The sequence below is a fragment of the Dermochelys coriacea genome, chromosome 13 (assembly GCF_009764565.3).
Source record: "Dermochelys coriacea isolate rDerCor1 chromosome 13, rDerCor1.pri.v4, whole genome shotgun sequence".
Classification (NCBI taxonomy): Eukaryota; Metazoa; Chordata; order Testudines; family Dermochelyidae; genus Dermochelys; species Dermochelys coriacea.
Window position 1 is genome coordinate 20127992 of NC_050080.1, and position 10487 is coordinate 20138478.

The window sequence follows — 10487 nt, forward strand, 5'->3', positions numbered from 1 at the left end:
AAGCAGTACTGTCACTAATGCATGCTTCCCAGAGCACAGATCAGTGTTGACCCTTGTGCAGGCAGTGCGGCACACCCACCCTGGTGCAATAAGGAGCCACATAGGCTGAAGTTGTGGAGAACTCCAATATGCCTTTCAGCCTTGTTCCAAATACAAGGGGGTAAACTATCAAGCAAATAGGGAAGGCCAAGAGGGGTGGACACTGTTTATTTCCCAGCTCCTCATCTGAATGGAAGAGAAATACACTGCAGATTTTTTTAAAAATGAAACAACAGTGGCTTTTTGGAGCCAAGTCCTTCTTGCTCATGCATAGTCCCAATGACAAACACTAAATTTCCACATTAGATGTGCTTGTTAGTATGGTGGGGTGTATCCCTAGCTGTTACATGGAATATGGGGTTCAATTCCCTGCCAGGTAAGTGTTGGCTTCTGCTAATCTAAGTAGTTTTAAAATGGAGCTTGTTACATTTCTGAACAGGATTATCTGATGGGGTTGCCTGTGGTAGCAGGGGATTGGAATCAGTGACCCAGAAGGAGCATCGCTATTGGCCAGGCCTGAATGTCCAGAGGGGAACATTCGTGGAACAGTACGAGGTGTGCAAACAGTAGAGTGATCAACAACAGGAGACTCTACAGCCTCATGAAATCCCATCTTGTCCTGGGAAAAGGGGACCATAGACTTGTTCACTTTTAATGACAGGAACTACACAATCACAGGTTTCAGAGTAGCAGACGTGTTAGTCTGTATTCGCAAAAAGAAAAGGAGTACTTGTGGCACCTTAGAAACTAACAAATTTATCTGAGCATAAGCTTTCGTGAGCTATAGCTCACGAAAGCTTATGCTCAAATAAATTTGTTAGTCTCTAAGGTGCCACAAGTACTCCTTTTCTTTTTACACCTTCACAGTATCTTATTATTCAAATTTCTGGGAGGATGGTCTAGGACACTGAGGCAAGAACTGTGACGGGGAATCTAACAGCATATTTCGCAAGGTACAGCATACTTGACATGCTCTGCTCAGGCAATAGACCACAACAAGCTGCAACAGAATTCAAATGATTCAGCACCAGGTTGGAATCTAAGCACAGGACATCTTCCCCCTAAGTATCCACAGGGGAACAGGAAGGCAGAGTCATCAGTAAAGACACTGAGAGATTGATGGCAAAGGCAAAACAGACAGGAAGGAATCCAAACAGTTTAGGCCTCAAACCCAGTCTAACAGAAACATTTTCATTGGTTTAGAACAAATGTCAATAGAAACCAATGTTTATACTGAGCCATCCCCTGCAATGTTTGCAAACCTGTGATTAGGAGACACCCTGGATGTCAGAAACACAGAGAGAATCAACAGTCACTCCATTATTTGGCAACCCCCGGCACACGCAAGTGATTTTTCTATGACTCAAAGCTCACTTGGGATTCTTTGGCTTCTACAAATTAGCATGAAGCAGACTGAAAAAGATTGGGTCTGTCCTGTGAAAGCGAGGTGGGTGGCAGCGGGATCACTGAACAGTGCTGACTGCAGAAACTGACCTGGGCAGTGGAGCAAATATCAGCTCATTAGAATCAGCTTAACTGCACCAGATTCTGCTGCTGTTGAGCAGGCAAAACTCCCAGGGGAGGCGTTTACCAACGGCATCCAACAGCAAGAGTCTTAAAGTCTGCATCATCCCATTGCTTTGCACCTAGAGCAGTAATTTACATCTGTGCTAAGTAAGCGCAAAGATGGTGTGAACTGCCACCAAAGCCTGAGGGTACTCCCGTTGCACTCGCTGGGCCAGATCCTGAGCTGATAAATGCAGGGAGCACCATTGGCTATTAGGTCCCGTCTACACTGGCAAGTTTGTGCGCAGTAAAGCAGCTTTGAGCACTGTAACTCCCAAGGTGCACACACGGCCAAGCCACTTAGTGCGCAGACACTGCGCAGATGCAGCACTTTAAAAAAACCCACCCCGACGAGAGGTGTAGAGCTTTCTGTGCCGGGGCGACAGCGCTGCAGTGCCAGTGTAGACACCGAGGTGATTACAGTGCTGCGATTGGCCTCCAGGAGTGTCCCACAATGCCTGTTCTCACCTCTCTGGCCATCGGTTTGAACTCCATTGCCCTGCCTTCAAGTGACCAACTGTCAGCCTCACCCTGGACATTGCTTTGCAAATTTGAAAGTCCCCTTCCTGTTTGCTTGGTGTTGTGTGCAGTGGTCTCAGCGCATCTTTCCAGGTGGCCATGCCTGCTCCTCGCACCAGGCAATCCCCTGCTTGGAGCAATGCCGAGCTTCTGGACCTCATCGGCATTTGGGGAGAGGAGGCAGTGCAGTCAGAGCTGCGCTCCAGCCATCAGAATTGTGATACCTACGGACCGATTTCTAGATGCATGATAGACAGGGGCCATGAGCGGGACTCACTGCAGTGCAGGGTCAAAGTGAAGGAGCTGCAGAATGCCTACCACAAGGCACGGGAGGCAAACTGCTACTCTGGTACTGTGCCCAGGAGCTGCCAGTTCTACAAAGAGTTGGACGCAATATTCGGTGGTGACCCCACCTCCACTGAGAAGGACCCTGTGGATACTTTGTTGCCATGTCGAGAGTGGACCAAGCCTGGAGGAGGCAATCTTGGAAGAACAGGGGGATGGGGACCCAGAGGCAGAGGATTACTTGGAGTCCAGAGATGCATGCAGTCAGGAGCTCTTTTCTAGCCCAGAGAAGCCTAGCCAATCAGAGCTTGGTGAAGCGCAAACAGGAGAGCAGGCCCCCAGTAAGTGGATCTGATTTTGGGAATTGCTGAAGCGAGTTGTTGGGGTCAGGAGGGTTGCAGAAAGCAGGCTTGTCTCCCACCTCATGCCTAGCCTGAGTGGCAGAAAAGGCTGTTGATACACTCCCTCACTTCACGAGAATCTCCCTCAGAGATCTCCAGGAAACTCTCGTGGAGATACTGGGCAATTTGCTGCTGCAGTTTCCTTGGCAGAGCTGCTTTGTTTCTTGCCCCATTAACGGTAACTTCTCCATGCCACTTTGCTGTGACGGGTGGGGGGACCATTGCTGCACACAGGCTAGCTGCATAGGGGCCAGGGCGGAAGCCGCTGACTTGGAGAGGACCCTCCCTTGATTCCCTGCTCACCCTCAACAGCGAGATATCTTGCATAATGATCACCTCGTGTGGAAAGTGTGGGGACAGGAATGATTATCAGGCCCACCCCACCGTGCTGGCTTTCCCCAAGAGCCATGTGCCCAGTGTACAGCAGGGTTCAGGAACAGTGATTTACCCTGCCCCTGCAGCTACTCACCAATTTGGGGGTCTTATGACTCATATGTATTTGCCTGGGGTCAGCCAGTTAGTGACAGGTGTGTGAGTAATGGCTGTGTTTTAAAGCACTGAAACAGTGTTGTCTGTTGCAAACAATACTGCGTCTGTAAAATGTTGCATTTAAACTTCACAGAGATAACCTTGGGAGGCCAGCCTCCCTTATCAGCGGCAGAACAGCTGCGCAGAATTCGAAAGCGTCCAAGAAGAACTAAGGAGGACTTTATGCATGAGGTTATGATGCACTCCACTGCTAAGAAAAAAGAATTGAAGGAGTGGCGGGGACAGCAAGAAGAGGGACTGAAAGGAGAACACGGCACACCAGAAAGAAGCCACGGAGTGGCTCCTAACAGTTATGGAGTGCCAAGCGGACACACTCCAGGCGATACTAGCTCTTTGAACCGAGCAGTTCCGCGCCCGCCCTCCCCTGCAGCCTCTGTTGCAAAACTCTTTCCCATGCCCCCCCCCCAACCCACTGTTATCAACCTCCTGGCTTCACTCTCTACCTGCAGTATTCCACTCCTCCCTCCTCAAAATCCAGCAGTGTGGACTCCCACTACCCACTGCACTCAACACTAGGGTGACCAGACAGCAAGTGTGAGAAATTGGGACGGGGGGGGAATAGGTGTCTATATAAGACAAAGCCCCAAATATCTGGACTGTCCCTATAAAATCGGGACATCTGGTCACCCTATTCAACACCCATCCCTCTGCAGTTTGGCCCTGCTGAAGTCCAGCACCCACTGCACTGTACTCCAAAGGAGAAGGTTGGGTATGATCCCTGGACATACACAAATCTGTAGCCGTCCCGGGACCCCTCCTCCTCTTGAGACCTTCCCTTCCCCCATCCCCGATCACTCTCCCTGCTGATGATTTTTTTCGTTTGACTCTCTCCTCTAGTTGTTGTCTTTCAATAAAAGAATTCTGTTTCTTTGGAAGCAATCTTTATTCTAAAAAGAGCACTGCAAAGCAACATACAATTATGTTAAGGTCCCTTCTTGCATCATGTGCACCAATCACCTCCTAGCATTACAAGCACTGCAATCCTGAGCATAGCAACAAATATTAGTGGCTTTCAGATTCAAATTGCTGCCTCAAAGCATCCCTGATCCTTATGGCCCCGTGCTGTGCCCCTCTAATAGCCCTGGTCTCTGGCTGTTCAAACTCAGTCTCCAGGCACTGAGCCTCTGTGGTCCAGCTCGGAATGAAGCTTTCACCCTTCCCTTTACAAATATTATGGAATGTACAGCACACGGCTATAAGCATAAGAATATTGTCATCGACCATGTCCAGCTTCCCATATAGACATCGCCAGTGGGCTTTTAAATGGCCAAATGCACACTCCACAGTCATTCTGCAGTTGCTCAGCCTGTTGTTGAACCGCTCCTTGCTGCTGTCAAGTTGCCCCGTGTATGGCTTCATGAGCCACGGACTTAAGGGGTAGGCGGGGTCTCCCAAGATCACAATGGTCATTTCAACTTCCCCTACGATGATCTTCGGATCTGGGAAGAAAGTCCCTGCTTGCAGCTTCTTGAACAGGCCAGTGTTCCGAAAGATGCGTGTGTTATGCACCTTTCCGGACCAGCCTGTGTTAATGTCTGTGAAAAGCCCACGGTGATCCACAAGTGCCTGGAGAACCATTGAGAAATACCTCTTGCAGTTAATATACTCGGTGGCTAGGTGGTCTGGTGCCAAAATTGGAATGTGTGTGTCACTGATCGCCCCTCTGCAGTTAGGGAAACTCATTTGTGGAAAGCATCCACAATGTCACGCACTTTGCCTAGAAGAAAAGGAGTACTTGTGGCACCTTAGAGACTAACAAATTTATTAGAGCATAAGCTTTCGTGAGCTACAGCTCACTTCATCGATGAAGTGAGCTGTAGCTCACGAAAGCTTATGCTCTAATAAATTTGTTAGTCTCTAAGGTGCCACAAGTACTCCTTTTCTTTTTGCGAATACAGACTAACACGGCTGCTACTCTGAAAACTTTGCCTAGAGTTACAGTCTTTCGGAGCAGGATGCTATTAATGGCCCTGAACACTTGCATCAACACGACTCCAGCGGTCGACTTTCCCACTCCAAACTGGTTAGCGACCGATAGGTAGCAGTCTGGAGTAGCCAGCTTCCACAGTGCAATCACCACACACGTCTCCAACAGCAGGGCAGCTCTCATTCTAATGTCCTTGTGCTGCAGGGCTGGGGCGAGCTCATCACACAGTCCCATGAATGTGGCTTTCCTCATGCGAAAGTTCTGCAGCCACTGTTTGTCATCCCAGACGTGCAACACGATGTGATCCCACCACTCAGTGCTTGTTTCCCGAGCCCAAAAGCAGCGTTCCACTGTGGTCAGCACCTCCGTGAATGCCACAATCAATCTCGTGTCGTAGCTACTACATGTGGCGAGATCAACGTCGCACTTCTCTTGACTTTGTAGTTTAAGGAATAACTCCACTGCCACTTGTGACGTGTTGGTCAGTGCGAGCAGCATACTGGTCAACAGCTCGGGATCCATTCCTGCAGCCTGAAGAGACAGGGCAGGACACGCAGTACACAAAGCATTGAAAGATAGTGCCAAATGCAGATGGGAGCACAGGGATTGCTGGAATGTGAAGCAATGCATCCCGAGGCATGGGAACTGGACCCAGGATGCCCCACAACCCCTTCCACCTTCCCACAAGTCTTAGCGGCAAAAGAGGAAGAGATGCTCTGTGGGATAGCTGCCCAGAGTGCACTGCTCCGAATAGCACCGTAAGTGTGAACACGCTATTGCGCAGGCAGCTGTCAGTGTGAACACAACAGCAGTTTTCCATCCATGCTCTCTGTAACTGTCACTGTAACTTTGCCAGTGCAGATGTGCCCTTAGTCTATCATAGAGTTTTATATTGCCACCCATCACTGCTTTAACAGAGATATGGTGACTTACATCACCTGAGGATATGGTCCTTTCTGCGTAGGTGTAAGTGACCAGGCAAGTACGTGGAGAATGAGGCCGCCTGTTATATTTTTACAGTAAATAACCAATAGCTAGGGCCCTTTGTTTTCAGTTTTTATTTTTTTTCGGGGAATTTATCAGTGTTTATTACTACAACAACATAAACAGGTGAAAATCAGTGTAAAAACTATTAATTTTTCTGGGTAAATATCAGGATTTGTTCTGGTGGATGGAAAGACGGGGGAAAGTATTGACTAGATTAATGTTTTGAATTCCATTCATTTTTTGTGATTTGCTGCAGAACTAAAACAGAACTCAAAACACAATGCCACCTCTGAGTTTAAGAAAACAATATATCCCTAATCCCCAAATAAAACTTTTCATTTGAATGACCAGTTTACTGTTGTAGACTTAGAACTATTAGCCTGTAAATATTACATTTAATAATTGGGCCACACCATTTGCCTCGCATACACTCAACTTTATCCTTTTCTCCTGGTTTTGTTTTTTTAAACTTTTGAATATGTCCTTGTGTTCTGAAACGTATTCTGAGGCAGATTTTTGTTTTCTTCCCATTTTAGTGTGTCAAAACTTTAAACCGTTATCTGCTGCTTGAAATGTGCACGTGGTGGGCATGAGATTCATCAGTACGTTCAGATGTGCACACACTTCAGAGCTTGCGTGCCTGCCTGTTTGAGAACCCTTGGTCTTCTAGAAGATACACACACTAAACTAACTGGGGATCAGGACCCCTCAGAGCGTCACGAGGTTATTACGTGGGGGGTCGCGAGCTGCCAGCCTCTACCCCAAACCCTGCTTTGCCTCCAACATTTATAATGGTGTTAAATATATAAACAAATGTTTTTAATTTATAAGGGCGGTCGCATTCAGAGACTTGCTATGTGAAAGGGGTCAACAGTACAATAGTCTGAGAACCACTGTTATAGAGTAATACATAGCCTCACTTCAACAGGCAGCTTTGAATATACACAGAGACTAATGTATTATTGTAATACATATAGCTCATGTAATGTATTATATTTTCCTAATAAAACACGTTATTTTTATATATTTGAATGACACAAAAGTAGGGTGAAAATCAGAAAAAAAATGAATAATACTTTTTGTAAAGCCTGGGAATTTTTGGGTGAAAACAAAGAGGCTTACCAATAGCCTAATATGGTGTGTACTTTATTATTAATGACAGCATCCAGTTCTATGGAGGCACCATTCATTCCGAAGGGGGCCATGGATTCCGTACAGACTGCACAAGCCCTCTGTAGGATACTATCAGCCCCACAAGCTCTCTTCTGTTTCTAAGTTTGCATTCATCATGTTCCAAAATACTTTCCTTCCTGGCCCCTCGCCACTCCCATCACAAAATGCCCAAAGTGCACTGCCCACAGCTCCCTGTTCAGTTTAGTTACAATGCGCCAAAGTGACAAAGCATTGCCCAGTGGGCTATGGCAGCTCTCACTATAATCTGACTCTCCAGCATGGGTCCCTTTGCTCTTCCAGATACTGAACCTTTTCACTACTGCACCCCCTTGTGGCAAGTGCAGTGCTGCCACTGTGGGATGGCTTAGTGGCCCATGTGGCAAGTAGAAAATACCTAATTTTGTTGGCACTATAGAGTCCAATCCCAGCAGGATCAGTTCTGCCTTTCATCCCTCTCAGACAGATGAATTGAATTCCAAGCACTTCATTATGTATGGATCTTTGGAATGGGTCCTTAAAAAAAAAAAGCGATGGAGTCCTGTATGCTTGGCCTGGATGTTAAAGATCCCATGTCACCTGAAAGAGTCAAGGTTTACACTGGGGTTCGTGGTCAAAATTATCCTCATTCCACTGCTCTGTGCCTGTGTGACACTGGCAGACCTCATGCTAAGGGCCAGGGCCTCACTGAACCCTGACAAAGGCACAGCTAGTACCAGTATGGCTCACCTGTGGGTTAGTATAGTTACAATAGATATTAGCGTTATAAGCATGTGTTTAGACTTTATGGACTGCTTGTAGGATGCTGCATGTATTAGTCCTACTTACAATAGCTGTATCCCGTGGTATAAAGCAGTAGCTTTCAAATCTTTCCAGACTATTGTACCCCTTTCAGGATTCTGATTTGTCTTTCATTCCCCCAAGTTTCACCTCATTTAAAAACTACTTGCTTACAAAATCAGACATAAAAACACAAGAGTGTCACTGCACACTATTGCTGAAAAATTGCTGACTTTCTCATTTTTACCATATAATTATAAAATAATTGGAGTATAAATATTGTACTTACATTTCTGTGTATAATATATAGAGCAGTATGCACAAGTCACTGTCCGTATGAAATTTTAGTTTGTACTGAATTCGCTAGTGCTTTTCATGTAAAACTAGGCAAATATCAAGATGAGTTGATGTACCTCCTAGAAGACCTCTGTGTACCCCCAGAGATACATGTACCCCTGGTTGAGAACCACTGGTATAAAGTTATATTGAGTGTTTGCATTGTAAACCTCTATAATTGTATAACTCACACACGATGAGCTATTGAAGGCAAATGAAGTATTGTGTAGCATCAAAGGACAGAGAGACCTTGTTGGTTGCATTCCTAATTCCCTCCAGGAAGGGGAGACCTATGCATAAACTCATCCTATCATCTTGGATTCTGGGTTGACAGGAATAAAAATCCTTGACAATGAGAAACTGGGTCTTTTTATGCTGTCTGGACTCTGAGGGGCAAAGATTCCTAAACATAAACAAGAGATTCCCATGTTGCTTGGCGAGGGTCAGCCCTAAAGGACATATAGAGCTGCTTATTACAGAACCTTATATTACCTTTTCAAATCTAAGGCTGTAACTCATTTGTGTGTATACGTTTCCTGTTTCAACCTTGTTAATAATTCTCTCTCATTTCTTTTTCCTAGTTAATAAACCTTTAGTTAGTTTATTACAGGATTGGCTACAAGTGTTGTTTTGGTGTGAAATCTCAGTACAATTAACCTGGGGTAAGTGACTGGTCCTTTGGGACTGGGAGTAACCTGAATATTGCCATAATTTTTAGTGTAAAGGACCATTTATAACCAAGTCTAGCTTACCTGGATGGCAAGACAGACTGAAATGCTCAAGGGGACTGTGTGTGACTCCAAGGTGAGATTTTTATAGTGTGTTAGGAGTTCACCCTTTTACTGGGGTTGGTGAAATCTAATTCTAGAACATACAACCAGTTTGGGGTGTCTGCCCTGCTTTTTGACAGTCTGCCGTGATGTTTCATAGTAGCAGCCGTGTTAGTCTGTATTCGCAAAAAGAAAAGGAGTACTTGTGGCACCTTATAGACTAACAAATTTATTAGAGCATAAGCTTTCGTGAAGCTGTAGCTCACGAAAGCTTATGCTCTAATAAATTTGTTAGTCTATAAGGTGCCACAAGTACTCCTTTTCTTTTTGCTGTGATGTTGGCACTCATGGTCATGAGCCACTTCAGACAGCATGACACAGTCCGTTTCTTGCCATGCTCCACCTTAGAGGTTGCTGCATTTCTCAGTAGGGCTTGTAAACTGCATAAAGATGAAATTTCACTGATGGTGCACAGAAACCCACACCGCTCAGTCCATTGAGACCCCATATCATCTAGTTTCTATGCCCCTGCATGGAACCAGAACTCCCTCTATACTCAATCCTCAGGGCTTTCCGTTCGCCCTTCTAGACCCCTCTAGTGCAAGTGCCAGTCTCCCTTGCACTGTCACAGCTTTTAGCTCCCCATTTGCTCTGGCAGAACTTGTTCCAAAGAGCTGGTGCTTCTCCTCCGTGGCACTAGCGCTCCCTCTCCAGGTCTAGTTAGACGGAAAAGGAAAACCAAGGAAAGTAATGGATCGGTTTTGTGCCAAAAGTAATTTAAGAATCACTAGATGGCGCTGTTTGATGTAGTGTGTTCACTGCAGCGCTTAATTTGTAGTGAAAGAGATGCTGGGGTTCAAGCAATTTTTTACTTTCATAACTGATGCGGCAAACCCAGGGGTGCTGGGGCTATGAACTGCCAAGCCTAGAGGTTCCAGGGCTCAGCCCTGGCGAAAATTAATCATTGGTTTGCTGCAAGGTATTGGCTGGACTTTGAGAGCTTTATGCCTTACATCTGAATCCTGGGCTGCAGGGGTTGAGGGGAAAAGGGACGCTTTCCCCTAAACTGCACCCATCCAGAAACAGAGCAGTGAACTAACACGCACTGAGGGCCCCACTATTTGACCAGTCTTTTAGCTGTGCGGTGAGAGTGTAACT

General features: G+C 46.2%; 1 long non-coding RNA gene across 1 annotated transcript; it reads left to right on the forward strand.

The window, feature by feature from the left end:
- Nucleotides 1-729: 729 nt before the first annotated feature.
- Nucleotides 730-10254, forward strand: LOC122456400. The gene is made up of 3 exons (XR_006275325.1): nt 730-740; nt 1065-1070; nt 10154-10254. It is a non-coding gene; the product is annotated as an uncharacterized LOC122456400 (long non-coding RNA).
- Nucleotides 10255-10487: the final 233 nt, after the last annotated feature.